The sequence below is a fragment of the Temnothorax longispinosus genome, chromosome 7, assembly GCF_030848805.1.
Source record: "Temnothorax longispinosus isolate EJ_2023e chromosome 7, Tlon_JGU_v1, whole genome shotgun sequence".
NCBI classification, from domain to species: domain Eukaryota; kingdom Metazoa; phylum Arthropoda; class Insecta; order Hymenoptera; family Formicidae; genus Temnothorax; species Temnothorax longispinosus.
The window spans coordinates 12,327,621-12,346,360 of NC_092364.1; the positions used below are offsets into that span (position 1 = coordinate 12,327,621).

Sequence of the window (18,740 nt, forward strand, 5' to 3'; positions counted from 1 at the left end):
CATAAGTCACTCTTAAGCATGTGTCGCCAAAAATTGGAGGTACATGGTACCTCGAAGTTAGGAAGTACGTTATGGGCAACGAATATTCACCCGACAAAAAAAATTATTTATTTCGAAATTTTATTATTATTTTTTAACTAAATATGTTTCTTAAGATGCAGTCTATGATTATAAATATTTTTTTGTATTTGAAAAACACACTTACCTTGGTGGGATTTGAACTCGGGACCTCTGCATCGTGAGCCAACTGCCTTACGTGGTCGACTACTTCTTAATTTGAAGTAAACGTTATATATAGTCTACATATGTCATACCAGCGCAAATATATAATTTTTCAAAAATTATCTTAAGAAACAAATTCAGTTTAAAAAGAGTAATAAAGTTTCGAATTGGATATATGATATAATATTGCCCGCTGCTATTCGCGAATGTCTTTCGTTCAACAAATGTCGCGATCATGCCATGGTTGGCTACGTATACGAGGTACGTATGTAGGAGGTATATACGGAAACCCCCCTAAAAAACTGTACCTCCTAAAAACTGTACCTCCTATGACACGTCCGTGCACGCGTCCGCGTCGAGTGCTTCGCGAATGTCTTTTGTACGAGGTACATATGTAGGAGGTACACATTTGTACGAGGTACATATGTACGTACGAGGTACGTATGTACGGGGTACATACGGGAAGCCCCCAAAAAACTGTACCTCCTAAAACTGTATCTCCTAAAAAATTGTACCGTGAATTTATAAGTGCGGTACCTCCAATCGGTACCTCCTTCTTTATCAGTACCTCGTGTATTCCGTACCTCGTGCTACTGTACCGGGAAAAGTATCTCCTAGCAGCATGTAACTCCAAATGTCATTTCCATTTAGAAATTAGTACCTCGAATTTGGAGATACTACGCGGTACATGCTTAAGAGTGTATGGGTACGTATAGAAAAATACGTGTCCCTTATTTTCATCTAGAGGACAACATACTAAAAGCTCATCAAAATCGGAGGGGGACACTTCCGTGGGTTTCCTTGTTAGTTATTAATTGCTCTCTTTTCCACCAATCTGCATAAAAAAATTCGATGTCTAATAATTATACATAAGGGTGACATATATGTGGCAGTCGACTTTAGTTGTCATCTCTCGAGATGGACCAATCTTCATCTCACCTAAAGCCTTTATAAGAAATTGATTAAAGAGTTAAAAGCTTTGAGTGAAAGAATACGAGATTATAATTACGTGAGATTGTAATCTGATAATAAATTGATACATAAAAAAGATATAATTATATATAACCAAAATATATATAATATTTAATAAAATAAGTTTGGTTACACATTTTCAGGATTTCATATCGTAATTTTAATTAACACATAAACCAGTATTGAATTTTAATATTAACATTACATTCCAATTTATATTACATATTTCAATTTATATTTAAAAAATAAATGTATGTATTACCTATAAAGATCTGGAATTTTTAGGAATTTACATCCAAAGTTTGTACAAATAACTTGTTAATTAAAATATCGAAAAATTCTATATGCGATCTTTTTTACATATTTAAGTGTTGTGACAAACGCAGAACAAAAACTAAAATGTAATATGTTGCAGAGTCATTTAGAGAGCAAATTCAAGTGCCCGAAATATCTGAATGTGTACAAAAGTAAACAGTCCTTGAATGAGCATCTGTTGAAGCACGAGAGCATAAAAAAGGTATAATTATATATGTAAACAAAATATATTTAATAGTTAATAAAACAAGTTTAGTTACACATTTCCAGGATTTCTTCATATCGTAATTTTATTTAATTAACACCTAAACTAATATTGAGTTTTAATAATAACATTACATTCCAATTTATATAATAAGTATTATTATAATGAATAAGGTACATGTAGATATGTTCTTATTATAAGCTTAACTCTGTTATAAATTTATTATATGTTTTGCTGCATGATCGTGTATGATCTCTATTACAATTAACAAATCTCTATTAATATTTCTTGCTTCTCTTGAATGTTGTTCTCTTTTACAATTATAGAACTTTCCTTGCGACACTTGCGGTAAGATTTTTCACTCGCACGTGGGGATGCGTATACACATGCGTAGGCATAAAAGCAACAGTTTTGCATGTGAGATTTGCCGACGTCACTTATCGAGTAAAGAAGCCTTGGAAAAACATCACAAAACATTGCATTCACATGATTATGTCTGCGATATATGTCACAAGAAAATGAAATGTAAAAAGATGTTGCGCGGTCATATAATTGTAAGAAAAATTGCTGTATATTTTCAATATATTTAAAAAATAGTTCTATGTATTACCTATAAAAATCTGGGATTTTTATAAATTTATTTTTAAAGTTTGTATAAATAACTTGTTAATTAGAATATCGGAAAACTCTATGTGATCTTTTTCACATAGTATATTAAGTTTAACTGTTTTGACAAACGCAGAACAAAAACTAAAAGTTATATTAAAGTATTTTGTTGCTTATGTTGCAGAATCACTTAAACGAATTCAAGTGCCCGAAATGTCCGAATGTGTACAAAAGTAAATGGTACTTGAATGAGCATCTGTTGAAGCACGAGGGCATAAAAAAGGTATAATTATATATGCAACCAAAAATATATTTAATAGTTAATCAAATAAGTTTGGTTACACATTTCCAGGATTTCTTTATATCGTAATTTTATTTAATTAACACATAAACCAGTATTGAGTTTTAATATTAACATTACACATTCCAATTTATAAAATAAGTATTATTATAATGAATAAGGTACATGTAGATATGTTCTTATTATAAGCTTAATTCTGTTATAAATTTATTATATATTTTGCTGATGCATGATCGTGTATGATCTCTATTACAATTAACAAATCTCTATTAATATTTCTTGCTTCTCTTGAATGTTGTTCTCTTTTACAATTACAGAACTTTCCTTGCGACACTTGCGGTAAGATTTTTCACTCGCACGTGAGGATGCGTGTACACATGCGTAGGCATAAAAGCAACAGTTTTGCATGTGAGATTTGCCGACGTCACTTATCGAGTAAAGAAACCTTGGAAAAACATCACAAAACATTGCATTCACATGATTATGTCTGCGATATATGTCACAAGAAAATGAAATGTAAAAAAATGTTGCGCGCTCATATAATTGTAAGAAAAATTGCTGTATATTTTCAATATATTTAAAAAATAATTGTATGTATTACCTATAAAAATCTGGAATTTTTGGGAATTTATTTCTAAAGTTTGTATAAATAACTTGTTAATTACAATATCGGAAAACTCTATGTGATTTTTTTCACATAGTACATTAAGTTTAACTGTTTTGACAAACGCAGAACAAAAACTAAAAGATATTAAAGTGTTTTGTTGCTTATGTTGCAGAATCACTTAAGCGAATTCAAGTGCCCGAAATGTCCGAATGTGTACAAAAGTAAATGGTACTTGAATGAGCATCTGTTGAAGCACGAGGGCATAAAAAAGGTATAATTATATATGCAACCAAAAATATATTTAATAGTTAATCAAATAAGTTTGGTTACACATTTCCAGGATTTCTTTATATCGTAATTTTATTTAATTAACACATAAACCAGTATTGAGTTTTAATATTAACATTACATTCCAATTTATATAATAAGTATTATTATTATATATATATATATATATATATATATATGTATATATTTAATAATTGCTGTATATTTTAAATATATTTAAAAAATAAATGTATGTATTACCTATAAAGATCTGAAATTTTTAGGAATTTATTTCCAAAGTTTGTATAAGTAACTTGTTAATTACAATATCGAAAAACTCTATGTGATCTTTTTTATATCTTTTTTACGTAGTACATTAAGTTTAGCTATTTTGACAAACGCAGAACAAAAACTAAAAGTTATGTTAAAGAGTTTTGTTGCTTATGTTGCAGACTCACAAGTGCCCGAAATGTCTGAAAGTGTACACAAGCAAACAGAACTTGAATGAGCATCTTCTGTCGAAGCACGAGGACATCCGTAAATATGAATGCTCTATCTGCAAAAAAACGTTTGGTAGCGGATCGAACCTCACTCGTCATCAGAAAGTGCACTCTGGGCCTAGGTAATATCTTCAAAACATTGACGATTAAATTAAAATAGATTAAGTAAGATGAACAAAGACTAATCTTTATTAATTAAAATATAAATAAATAATCAAAAAAATAACATTGATATGATTTAAATCTAAAGGCCGGTTTTCACACGCAATGATTGGTGGCGCCAGGCCGCGCCAGTCGACTAACGCCAGTAAAAATGCAAGTGTAAACACTTGATACAAACTGGCGCTAGTAATGTGGCGTTTACTGGCGGTTATTGGCCAAAGCATATAACCTCAAATTTGGAGGTTATATGCTTGCTGTCATTTACTGTGTGTTTAATAAATGTTAAATATTTTCCATAGTATACGCCAATCACTGTGTAAATACTTGTGAGTTTGCTAGTCGGTTCTGGCGCCAATGAATGCCAGTCAGTTGGCGCCACTAATCATTGCGTGTGAAAACCGGCCTTAAGAAAAATTCCAAAAGTAAGATAGTTACATTTGAATTAAATAAGTGAAAATTTTATTTTTATTTTTCAACTACACATATGTATTGTATGTATGTTTATATACATATATATTAAAATTTATTATAAACCTATTTTTCCATAAAAATCTCCTAATAGATTCAAATATTTATCCTGATATGACATTAATTTTAAAATGTGTTTTACATACACAAACGTCTAGTTTGTTGAGTCAATTTTGTGCTCCATTTATCATTTCTTGATTTGAAATAAAATATTTTCCTGACAAAAATGTTTTGACTTCCTAAATAAGTAAAAATCAAAAGATTAAAGGTCATGCAAGATTATGAAAGAGACGTCGAGAACGTATTTGTTAATGTTGTTTCATATTTTGGATGATAAAATCAACAAGCAGGAATTTAAAAAGAAAGCAAGATTTGAATTTGAAATGACACATTTAACACAGAAACATTGGACTGACGACGAACGGAAAGGGATTATCTGGAGCGACGAATTCAAGTATCTGCTTGAAACAATAGAATACGATATATTCAACGTCCTTCTGGCAAAAGATTTAATTAACGTTACCAAGTTCCGACTGTAATACATATGGTGGCGGAAATATGGGGTTGCTTTCATAAAGAAGGAATGGGACCATTGCATCGCATAACGGATATTCCTACTGCCGAAGGCTACGTGAATGTTTTATCTTTTGCAAATAAAAATTTGACCACTAAATGGATTTTTTTTAAGATGACAATGATCCAAAACATTTAAAATTTGTTGTAATGTATAATTTAATAATTTCTTCGAAAGTTTATCTGTACAACCATTTGTCTTCTCAAAAAGTATTATCACATTTTCTTACCGATTCTTATTTTTTCTTATTATTTACTTCATGTATTTGTACATATTTAATAGACCTTTTTTTGTATATATAGGTAAAATTTTGCTTAAAAAAAATAATGTATGTGAGAAATAACACTTCAAATATTGTAATAATAAAATATATATTTTCTAAGATGTATGTGATTTAGTAATTAAAGACAAAAGTTTTCTATGCAATCGCACTTGTCATTTATTTGCACATAAAGATAAATATACTTTTGTAAAAATGCACAATGAGATACAACGTTTAAAATTTTATAGCTAACCTGAGAAATCCTCAAAATGATTCGTATTTGAAAGAAAAAAAAACGTAACAAAATTCCTAATTCACATAAGGCCGATCTCGAAAGCAAAGCTTAAAATGGATCTTACAATATTACGAACCTGCCATATTCTTTTATTACTATAAACTTTTTATTTAGAAATACATAAAAGATTTAGGAACTGAAGAAGTTAAGTCACAATTGACCGGATCCATTAGACTTTTATAACGTAACCTAGTTTGATTAAATAATGGATATATATTTCTATATATTCCTAATTCTATATTCATGATAATCCGTAAAGTTTTAATGTCCTATCCATGTTGGTAGACGCAATGTATCGTGCATCCTTTCCGAAACGAACCCCGGTGGCCGCCGCTGTGTGATCGTTCAGGACCTTCAATTCCTGCCATTGCTTACAGAGATATACTCTGAAAACAATACGACATATATAATACAAGCAACCTTAAATTAATTCACGTTATTCAATATTAACACATATGGTGAATAATATCAAATATTAAAATATTTGATATATTCGCTACTAATTGTGAGACAATAACACAAGTGTTATTTAAAATTTTCCATTTTTTAAAACGTGAAACATCCTGTATTTACTAATTACTATATATAATTAATTCTTTATTATTATATATTAGTATCAATATTTTAGAATAAATAATTATCAATAACTAATAAATTCAGTATTTTACCTGACATCCGTTCCTGCCACAGCCAAGTAAGTCCCACTTTGATCAAAACAAATATCCTTCCCTTTATAGGATTCCTCCAACTGCAATGTCTTCAAGTTCTTCAGTTTGCGCAAATCTCAAAGTTTGACGCAAGAATCTTCCGCAGCTGTCGCTGTCGCCAAGTAATATCCATTCTCAGAGAAACTAATGGCTGTGATTACACCCGTATGTCCCGGAAAGTTCGCAACATTAGATTGTTCTTTCAAATCCCAGATCTTCACCTGAGAGTCCGCTGTACCAGTGCCAAAGATTAAACCGTCAGGATGAAATTGCGCCGTTGTCAATGGTTGTCCTGCTTGTCCTGCAATCTTTAAACAGTTCACGATAAGTAAAAATCAGGCGAAACATTCAAACATTTCGTCAAAAAGAAAGAGTGGAGGAGGAAGCGTCACTCGGTGACGGCGGCGTCGATACGAGATACGAAATACGAAACGGCGACAACGGCGTGCGTGGATGCCCCGTCAGGATTTCCAACTTGCGGTAGCACCCAGCGTGCATGTATAAGGACGCGTTTGTCGACGAGGTAAACAAGAATGGACGTGGAAGAGGGTGATGCAAAAATGTGCAGCCTATGCGGTCAGTACAAGAAGATCTACATCGACGTGTTCGGGGAGGAGGGTGTTAAACGCTACCTCGGCACGAAGATACAAGAGAAGATCAACATCCTGGTGAGTCGCGGTGACTCGTCGCGCCTGGACGCTTCGCTTCACGCTTCCCCCTCGCCGACCTGGTCATAATTTTATAGGATTAGAAGAAAATGGCTATGAGAGAAATGAGATGATCTTTTTCCTCCTCTGCTATATGGTTTTTCTTGCTCCAATTAAAACAGCATGCTTATTTACACGCAGCACATCTCGTTTGCTTGTAGCGTTCTCGGCTTGTCCTTCACGTTTGTTGATCCCCAGGGAGCATTTTTTTTCCCAAATTTAGAAGCATCGATACTTTTTGGTCGAATTTGATCTTTAATTATTAACATAATTAATTATGTATAATTATTATGCTTCAATGCTCTTTAAAATGCTTACTTAAAAGTAATTGTGATTTTAAACAATTAATTGAACTAATTTTATTGAATACACTTTCTAACATTCAACTCTTGTTAATATAATTAACAAGGGTTTGAAGCGATGAGGTTTGTGTAATTCATGTTAAATTGTTAATTTTGTGTTAACTGGTCTCTCTCTCTCTTGTTTACATCACCTCATCAACAGCTTTCTTTTTCTGTTAAAAAATAACAAATATTATAATTAATTAATACATTATAATAATTTGCTTTTATTTAAAGATAGACCCTAAGTTTCAAAAAGAGATTGGAGGATATTGTCATGTTGGAAATTGATATTTAATAGGAGTTTTCTCTAGCGAGTTATACACTCATCGAGCGGCAAAAGATTTCTTTATACTTGCTTTAATATCGCAATTAAGAATAGACATTTTATGTGAGTTACTTCATCAACGAGATTCTCATGGAATCTCTCGTGGAATTTCTATCGCTACTGTTTGAAAAAGAAATTATTAAATAATACACAGAGAAATATTGTGTTTATTTTCATGTGCGAGTGTTTGTAAACGTGCCATGAGATTATTGTACAAATTATTTTTACATTTGTACAAATTATTTGGGCGAATTCTTCGAAGAGAAGAGTAATGAGCTTTATTTAAAATTGTAAATAATGAATATTGTAACTGTGTAAAAATTATATATTTAAGTTTGTTGGTAATTCCATCAGGCTTGGATGTTGTCATAGAACTTTAGTGGGTACCAGAATGTAACGATATATTTATATATATTTGTCACATATTGTTGTATCTATAGAGCAGAGCTGTAGTATTTATGTAATTAATATTTTGTAAAAAGAAGGAAAAAGGAGAAGAGATTAATTTGCAATTAATGAAGCCTAATGTCGCTTAATAAGGTTTTATTTTCTTGCAAGTATGTCACGAGTACACTTCTCAAAACTTGGATCACTTTTGTTTGTGAATCGCAGATAGATGAGAAGGATCTTCTGCCCAAAGCGATCTGTGTTCTGTGTCTAGGCAAGCTCGAATTCGTTTGCGACTTTCAAGAGGAGTGTCGGCGCACGCAGCCTTTGCGTGTACACAATTGGTGCTTCGATGAATTCCCAAACGTCATTCCTTATATCTTAAACAATACAGTCAAACTCCCCCCTCCCTCTTCACCTATTCTTAACTCGTCGGGACCAATCTCCTTATTCTTAACCCTTTCCCTCGAGCCCGTTCTTATTTTACCAGTACATACATGGAATGAAAATGTAGGGTACAGGGGAAAAATGATAAAAGTTCACGTTTTTTAAACTTGATCTGATTATGCTATTTTGTGGCATCAGTTTCAAAGAACTTTTATAATTCTTATTTATTTTGATAAAGAACAGTTACAAATAAAGCCGAAAGATGTACCATGTTGGGGCACAAAAAATGATCATAATCCACACGCTTGTAGTGAAGAATCTGTTAGAGTCCATCATAATTCCAATATAAACATTAAGTAAATACTGCGTTCCGATAATCACCAAATTTTGTATGTACATAATTTGTTCAGCAGCTTAAGATACTCGAGATGTCTTGGGACTTAAAACGTTTTTCTCGAAATTACTTCGGATGGACATTGATCGTTTTTCCCCTGTATCCTTCAAATGTTGATCGCGAAAAGTAAGATAAATGTACCAATGCCTGATTACGCGTACCTATGTTTGGACATTTTTATTATTTTAATCCTTAAATAAGTTATAACTCAAATTAAAATTAAAGAATCGAAGATAAAAATATTTTTCTTGTATTACACTAATTTTCTATTCACGAATAAAACTTTGCGATATTCTGTCTCTCTTTTTTAAGTTTGGATAATTGAGATTGTCGAGTTTGAGAACATTAGAATTAATCTTGTCCTTCGAGCGTTTATGTAGTAAATATTAATCTATCGTATACCGAAACCGTGATTTAGTTTAGCCTGTAATAATATACGCGTCTTTTTTTACCGTGGACCTAGAAAATTAGATTCTCATTAAGGACTGATTGAAGAACATTAGTGTGAAACCTCTAAAAGCTATCTGAACTTTGTTAAGAGAAATTAGTATAATAATAAAATAAAGGCTGTTGAAAAATAATATAACCTTTATAGAAATTTAATACTGTAAGTGATTTTTTGGCTAGTAATTAATCACTTAAAAGCGCTATTAAAAACTGTTAATAGTGCTTTAATAGTGCTGTTAATAGTGTTGTTAATAGTGCTTTTAATAGTGATTTTAAATGATTAATCACTAGCCAAAAAATCACTTACAGTATTAAATTTTTATAAGATAATGACAATCAGGAAAAGAAATCACACGAAAACACACGTCATTAGTGACCAAAAAAAGAACTGGATGTGTCAAAGAGCCGAAAAACATACTCGGTTGACGACACGTTAATTACTCTCATGAAAAAACACGCCTTTTTATAATACTTCCTCTCCTCATGAATACAGCAAGTCTTTGAAAAATGTTTATTTTGTAATATAGACAATACACGTTCACCGAATTACGGCCAAAAGAATAATTAATCGAATAAATGCATAGTTTCATTAAAAAATTAATGACTTAATACGTATGTGTGTGTGCGTGCGAACATGTGCGTGACACCAGGAACAGGGCTTCCAAAATTGATAATGTAACGAGAGCGGCGATATTTTCTATAAATCTTTACACGTGAGATTCGTATGTGAAAAATTTTCAACGATTTTCAATATCTTTTGGAGTACATTTTATAATAATTGTTATATTAAAAATAAAAAAGCGTTACATATAGACGTTTAAAGTATTATGTATTTTATAAAAATGTGTAGTTTACTTACACATACACACTAATACGAAACTGCGAAAGAAATATAGCAAGTGCCTTGATTCAAGTCTTTGATGTTATAAAGTAATCTAGGAAGACAAAATAATTGCAATTAATAGGAGTATTATGAGCTATTTTTAAGTAGAATAAATGGCGGCAGCAAGAATGCAGATATTTACGAATTATCAAGAGAAATGTGCCTTTTATCGCACGGTTATGGACTATTGTATAATTAGAGTACTCATAAAATGTGAGTTGGTATTTATAATTAACTATAAAAAAATTTTTCCTATATAGTTTTGATCAGCAATATGAGCTATTTTATACGTATATATTATACATATAATTAGGAGGTAACATATATATATATATATATATATATATGGGCAGATCCATTACTTTTCGACCAAAAGTTGCGGGGGTGGGTCACCGATTTTGATGCCGATTTTTTCCTCGAAAGTACACTAGAAAAGGAGATGATCCTGAAAATTTGAGCCCGATTCGATCAAATCCGGCCGCTGGAGATTTTTTTGAATTTTGAAAAAAATCGATTTTTCAGTCATTTTCAAAAATTTATATCTCAGCTTTTATATAACTTAGAGACTCGTTTGAGGCCGCATTTTTTTCTGTAAACCCTCTACTTTTAAGGAAAAAATTGGTCATTGGTTTACACTCAAGTCCGGCTTCACGGCGAGCTGCTAACTAAACCACTGTTTTAGAGAAATTTTGCCTATTTTTGAAATGCTGTCATATCTACAGTTTTCGAAGTAGAGGGTTGATCAGCAGCTGATATTTTTTGTTCAGGTATACTCTGAAGAAATCTACCCACTTTTTACTTGATTGCTTCTATTTCGTTAAGTTATGGCCATCTAAAGCCGATCGATTTTCGAAAAATTGCCATTTTCAGATAGCCAGAACTTTTTTCTTTCAACTCGAAATCCTTTGAAATTTTCAGGGAATATACTTCATTATATCCTTAAACAACCCTGAAAATTTCAATTTTGGAATAGAAGTGGTTTCCGAGTTATGAAATTTTTAAAATGTCAACTTTTCGATTTAATATGACATTTTTTGTGGTTTTATCATCAATTTTGTAAATTTAATGTAAATAATTGATATTTTTCGGAAAATATATTCGAAAATAAAAGGAGCAAAACGGATTGTTTGAGAAAATTGAGGGAAAAAATTAATATTTTTTATTTTAATTTATTTGTTTAAAATTTTTAAAAAGTAAATATTTGTTTACTTCTTTTAATAATATGTTGAATACAAATTTTCAAAGTATTTGAGAACTATCATGTCATGTTTAGCAAATTATATTTTGCTCATAATTTACCGCCAGTCTATTGAAAATAAAAAATAAATTAAATTAAATTAAATTAGATTTTTCAATAGACTGGCGGTAAATTATGAGCAAAGTATAATTTGCTAAACATGACATGATAGTTCTCAAATACTTTGGAAATTTGTATTCAACATATTATTAAAAGAAATAAACAAATATTTACTTTTTAAAAATTTTAAACAAATAAATTAAAATAAAAAATATTAATTTTTTCCCTCAATTTTCTCAAACAATCCGTTTTGCTCCTTTTATTTTCGAATATATTTTCCGAAAAATATCAATTATTTACATTAAATTTACAAAATTGATGATAAAACCACAAAAAATGTCATATTACTATAAATCAAAAAGTTGACATTTTAAAAACTTCATAACTCGGAAACCACTTCTATTCCAAAATTGAAATTTTCAGGGTTGTTTAAGTATATAATGAAGTATATTCCCTGAAAATTTCAAAGAATTTCGAGTTGAAAGAAAAAAGTTCTGGCTATCTGAAAATGGCGATTTTTCGAAAATTGATCGGCTTTAGATGGCCATAACTTAACAAAATAGAAGCAATCAAGTAAAAAGTGGGTAGATTTCTTCAGAGTATACCTGAACAAAAAATATCAGCTGCTGATCAACCCTCTACTTCGAAAACTGTAGATATGACAGCATTTCAAAAATAGGCAAAATTTCTCTAAAACAATGGTTTAGTTAGCAGCTCGCCGTGAAGCCGGACTTGAGTGTAAACCAATGACCAATTTTTTCCTTAAAAGTAGAGGGTTTACAGAAAAGAATGCGGCCTCAAACGAGTCTCTAAGTTATATAGAAGCTGAGATATAAATTTTTGAAAATGACTGAAAAATCGATTTTTTTCAAAATTCAAAAAATTCTCCAGCGGCCGGATTTGATCGAATCGGGCTCAAATTTTCAGGATCATCTTCTTTTCTAGTGTACTTTCGAGGAAAAAATCGGCATCAAAATCGGTGACCCACCCCCGCAACTTTTGGTCGAAAAGTAATGGATCTGCCCATATATATATATATATATATATATATATAATTAGAAGATAATACTCCTTTCCTTGATCATTGAAGACACATCCGTGTGTTAATTGCATATAGAGATAAGTTAAGTGACTCCATACACACACACACGCACATACACACACTCGCGCGCACATTTGTATATTTATATAGAATTAATTTCCACGATAAAGAAACTTGTTTAATGACTCCACTGTTGCCTTAATAAAAGTATGATACTTTTCAAATACTTTTGATTCATTTTATTCTACATTTAAGTTTTCTAAAGTGACACATTGGTGTTTTAACTATAATTTTATGTGTAATTTATTGTTGATTATACTTTGTTGAGAAAGTAAAAATTAATTTACGTATATAATGAGTTGAATTATACGTAACTAAATATATATGTATATAGAGCACACAGTTCACAAACTGTTTCTAGAAGACTGTTAGGATGATGGAATTTTTTACTACTTTACGGTGGAGCTTTTTGTGGAGAAAAAATGGAGTGATCGAACCCGACAGAACCATAATCTCTAAAAAAAAAACAACTGAATTTATGTAAATTTTTTTAGATAAATCGCTTCTTTTTATAAATTCTCTATATATAAAAATATTAGATAGTTTGTTAGAATAGAACTTATTACTTCAGCATTAAGATAGTTTATTAAAAAGTAAGTGTTTTATATTTTATGTTGTTTATTTTGAAATCTGTAAGAATAAAATGTGATTTTTTTGACAGAACTATGTCAAATGGTCAACTCATAATCAACAGATTCCGAATTCAACTCCGATTTTCATCCTCATATATGGAGGGGTTAAAGTTATAGTGGTGTAAGTCAATTTTTTTGACCACTTTTTTTTCTTCTTTTTTCAACATATCTGCATGTGTAGACTGCAGACTGCATCTATGAACTTAACTCGATAGGTTAAAAAAAGTGACTTACACCACTATGGCTTTAACCCCTCCAGATATATACTTCGATTTGATAAGATATGGCTGGAAAGTTAAAGGGGTTGTTAGTGCGAAAATTCGTAAATTTCTCTTCCTTATTTTTTATCATATTACCCATTGGCTATAATTATATATTAATAATATAATATTAATATTTATTTTATATACTTTATAACATTTTACTTTGCGTCGTCACGTTAACTTTGCACATATGCAACTCGTCTTTTATCTCTTCTCTGTGTGTGTTTTCCCTGTTATCAATTATAAATAAATACTAATAATATAAATTAAATATTTCATTGATTTTTTAAATATAGAATTAATAATCATCTAACATCATAAGACATCAGACATGCTAAAATAATTAAATTATTTCAGATCCACAAGGACGATCCTCTGCCGCAGCAAATTTGTGCGAGTTGTGTCGACAAATTAGATTTTGTATGTGATGTCTTTTACGACAACTGTCATGTAATTCAGGAGAGATTATGGGGGCTTATTGTAAGTATTATATGCTAATCTCGGAACACAGATCATTCATAAGATATTGAGATTTATAATAGTGTGTGTGAATAGAAAAAAATGCTAATTCTATATAACCGAGAGCTTGCGCCACGATCGTCTGCACCACGCGAAATATATGCATATAGTTAATTAATTTGGACCGGTGGTAAGATTATTCTTACTGCTGGTTACTGAATTATTGATACATGCATTTAATATTATATCCCTGGTAAAAATTACCGTTAGAAACGGAAAGAAACGCATAGTAAACAGTCAGAAACGGATAGAAGCACGTTCTACTATGACGTTTTAAGGTAAATGCACCTATTTGCGTCCATGTAAGGGTTGTAGCAGAATAGAAGACCAATATACGAGTATAATCTATTCCAATTTGATTAAAAATCATTACTGATTGAAAAATATATATTTTTTTATGGAAAAAAGCTTTTGTTTTGACAAATTGCTACATATTGCACCGGAAAATTCTAAAATTACGCGAAGGTATTATTGTACGTCGTTGCGTCCGCCTGATTAGTTTTCGAACGTATTTGCGTCCATTGCGTTGCCCCCTTTGCGTCAGGACGCAAACGATTTGACTGCACTATTTTGCGTCCGTCATGGTCATGGATAAAACGAATATGTATTGAATGTTTTCGGTCGCAAATAGAAACAGAATGTGTAGGGCCCCCATTTGCATCTGCTCTTCAGAGGTTATGGTGGACTTGAATTATTCTGATAAAACTTATGTTACTTTATAAGTTGTGCCGCAGAAAAAAACAGTGCACATCGAAAAAGTGATATTTTTCGCATCATTCACGACAATTTTTAGCATGAATACACTGACGATTCAATTACTTTGAATATTCGAAGCAACCGGACGCACGCATATACATTAGGATGTTGTTGCGTTGCTTTGCTACTATTGTGTGAAATTAATAATTTACTGACCTTTCGTGTGATGAAATCACACGTTTTGAGTAGCTTGTAGAGCTGGATTGCTTAAAACACTTGGACTTACTTCGTGATTATTTCTCAGGATCCGCAACAACGATAAAAATGACAGTCACTTTCACCGTCCGATCTACTAAGAATTTGCCCTCAGAGCACGCGTATACACAGATGGTCATTTACGGCGCGCACTATGAAAATTGAAACCGTGTTATATTTTTTTAATTTCAATGAAACACATTTTAAAATAGACGCAATTATAGAATATTGTCTATAGAATGGAATAAATATTCTTCATGAATCAATAAGTGTGGATATTAATTGATTTTATTACTTTTTAATCAGATTCGGACGCAAATAGGTGCACGGACGCAAATAGGTGCATTTACCTTACTACGCGTTTCTTTCTGTTTCTAACGGTAATTTTTACCAGGGATATCATGTTTTCTTCATCGATACCGCAATCGGATATTTTGTCTTAAATTTTTTAATAGAATAGTGTCTTTTTGGGGTGCGTTAACTTCGGCTAGTCTTTTATGTATCATAAACATTCGATTTTTTAAATCCTTAATGAAACTTCTTAATCAGAATTGCACTTTCCAGATCCCTGAGCTGATATCTTTTCGTTCAGGTCCATTTGGGTATATTTTGCATTAACTCGGTTATTTTATTTTTATTACTATACTTAAGGAATCTTCGAAGAATCAACGCCAAGAGATACAGAAACAGCCCGCTGATGACTATCAAACGAATAAAGGAGACGATCCGACGCAGGAAGGAGTAACTTTGGGTACGGAATATTCGACAGAACATTCGAACATTATTATTAAAGAGGAATGCCTGCCAGATTTAAATTTGGATGTGTGTCCTTCGAACCAAGAGAAACAGCCCGCTAGCTATCAAATGAATAAAAGAGACGATCCGAAGCAGGAAGGAGTAACTTTGGGCACGGAATATTCGACAGAACATTCGAACATTATTATTAAAGAGGAATGCCTGCCAGATTTAAATTTGGATGTGTATTCTTCGAACCAAGAGAAACAGCCCGCTAGCTATCAAATGAATAAAGGAGACGATCCGAAGCAGGAAGGAGTAACTTTGGGCACGGAATATTCGACAGAACATTCGAACATTATTATTAAAGAGGAATGCCTGCCAGATTTAAATTTGGAATTGTATCCTACAAACAATCCAATGGTGTGTTTTTTAATTATCTTTTATAGTTTCGGAGATATTCGGCTCAAAAGAGGAAAGCCGATCTTTTTCAAAGGGGTGTTTTACCCTCTAAATACGCGTATGGGCACGTATAGAAAAATACGTGTCCCTTATTTTCATCTAGAGGACAACATACTAAATAAAGCTCATAAAAATCAGAGGGGGACACTTCCGTGGGTTTCCTTGTTAGTTATTAATTGCTCTCTTTTCCACCAATCTGCATAAAAAAATTCGATGTCTAATAATTATACATAGGGGTGACATGTGGCGGTCGACTTTAGTTGTCATCTCTCGAGACGACGGCGAAAAATCTAGTATTTAATAAAATAGGTTTGGTTACACATTTTCAGGATTTCTTCATATCGTAATTTTAATTAAAACATAAACCAGTATTGAGTTTTAATATTAACATTAACATTCCAATTTATATAATAAGTATTATTATAATGAATAAGGTACACGTAGATATGTTCTTATTATAAGTTTAACTTTGTTATAAATGTATTATATCTCAGCAAACACAGAATACACCGAGTGCGCAATTTGGTATGAAATTGCGCACTCGGTGTATTCTGTGTTTGCTGGGATGTTTTGCTGCATGATTGTGTATGATCTCTATTACAATTATAACAAATCTCTATTAGTGTTTCTCGCTTCTCTTGAATGTTGTTCTCTTTTACAATTATAGAACTTTCCTTGCGATACTTGCGGTAAGATTTTTCACTCGCACGTGAGGATGCGTATACACATGCGTAGGCATAAAAGCAACAGTGTGGCATGTGAGATTTGCCGACGTCACTTATCGAGTAAAGAAGCTTTGGAAAAACATCGCAAAATAGTGCATTTCCATGATTATGATTGCGATACATGTCACAAGAAACTGAAATCTAAACAGAAGTTGCGTGAACATATAATTGTAAGAAAAATTGCTGTATATTTTAAATATATTTAAAAAATAATTGTATGTATTACCTAAAAAAATCTGGAATTTTTAGGAATTTATCTCCAAAGTTTGTATCAATAACTTGTTAATTAAAATATCGAAAAACTCTATGTGATCTTTTTTACATATTACATTAAGTTTAAGTGTTGTGACAATCGCAGAACAAAAACTAAAAGTTATATTAAAGCGTTTTGTTGTTTATGTTGCAGAGTCACTTAGAGAGCAAATTCAAGTGCCCGAAATGTCCGAAAATGTACAAAAGTAAACAGAACTTGAATGAGCATCTGTTAAAGCACGAGGGCATAAAAAAGGTATAATTATATATATAACCGAAAATATATTTAATAGTTAATAAAATAAGTTTTGTTACACATTTCCAGGATTTCTTTATATCGTAATTTTATTTAATTAACACATAAACCAGTATTAAGTTTTAATATTAACATTACATTCCAATTTATATAAGTAATATATATATATATATATGTATATATATATATATATATATATATATATATGTAGGTCTAGAGGTATGTTCCGGGACTGTTTACGTTTTTTGAAATGTACAGTCCTGGAATATAACGCATATATATGTAATCAGATTCAAAAAATTGTCCCGAAACGTGCCGTAGGACATGAATTTTTTCCAGGACAGTCCTGGAAACTGCCAAATGTCCTGGAATATACCGATGTAAAAAAATAAAAGTCCCGGAACATACTTCCGGACCTACATATATATATATATGTATATATATAATTGCTGTATATTTTAAATATATTTAAAAAATAAATGTATGTATTACCTATAATGATCTGGAATTTTTAGGAATTTATTTCCAAAGTATGTATAAGTAACTTGTTAATTAAAATATCGAAAAACTCTATGTGATCTTTTTTACATAGTACATTAAGTTTAGCTATTTTGACAAACGCAGAACAAAAACTAAAAGTTATGTTAAAGAGTTTTGTTGTTTATGTTGCAGAGTCACTTAGAGTGCCCGAAATGTCCGAATGTGTACGAAAGTAAATATAACTTGAATGAGCATCTATTGAAGCACGAGGACATAAAAAAGGTATAATTATACCTATGTAACCAAAAATATAGTTAATAAAATAAGTTTTGTTACACATTCCCAGGATTTCTTCATATCGTAATTTTATTTAATTAACACATATAAACCAGTATTGAGTTTTAATATTGATATTACTTTCCAATTTATATAATAAGTATTATTATAATGAATAAGGTACATGTAGATATGTTCTTATTATAATCTTAACTCTGTTATAAATTTATGATTTGTTTTGCAGCATGATTGTATGATCTCTATTACAATTATAACAAATCTCTATTAATGTTTCTCGCTTCTCTTGAATGTTGTTCTCTTTTACAATTATAGAACTTTCCTTGCGACACTTGCGGTAAGATTTTTCACTCGTACAGGAGGATGCGTAAACACATGCGTAGGCATAAAATCAACAGTTCGGCATGTGAGATTTGCCGACGTCACTTATCGAGT

The 18,740-nt window shown here is 31.3% G+C and overlaps 2 long non-coding RNA genes across 2 annotated transcripts in view; one reads left to right on the top strand and one right to left on the bottom strand.

Annotated features, from left to right (window-relative positions):
* Positions 1 to 3,400: 3,400 nt before the first annotated feature.
* Positions 3,401 to 5,303, top strand: LOC139816399 (uncharacterized). The gene is made up of 3 exons (XR_011733004.1): positions 3,401 to 3,499; positions 3,948 to 4,117; positions 5,027 to 5,303. It is a non-coding gene; the product is annotated as an uncharacterized lncRNA (long non-coding RNA).
* A 367-nt stretch (positions 5,304 to 5,670) lies between these two features.
* The window catches only part of LOC139816398 (uncharacterized), a 31,203-nt gene continuing 18,133 nt past the window's right edge, over positions 5,671 to 18,740 (bottom strand). The window contains exons 2-3 of the long non-coding RNA XR_011733003.1: positions 6,425 to 6,771; positions 5,671 to 6,142 (exon numbers count right to left, since the gene is read on the bottom strand). This is a non-coding gene — a long non-coding RNA (uncharacterized lncRNA). The remainder of the gene's footprint in view (positions 6,143 to 6,424; positions 6,772 to 18,740) is intronic.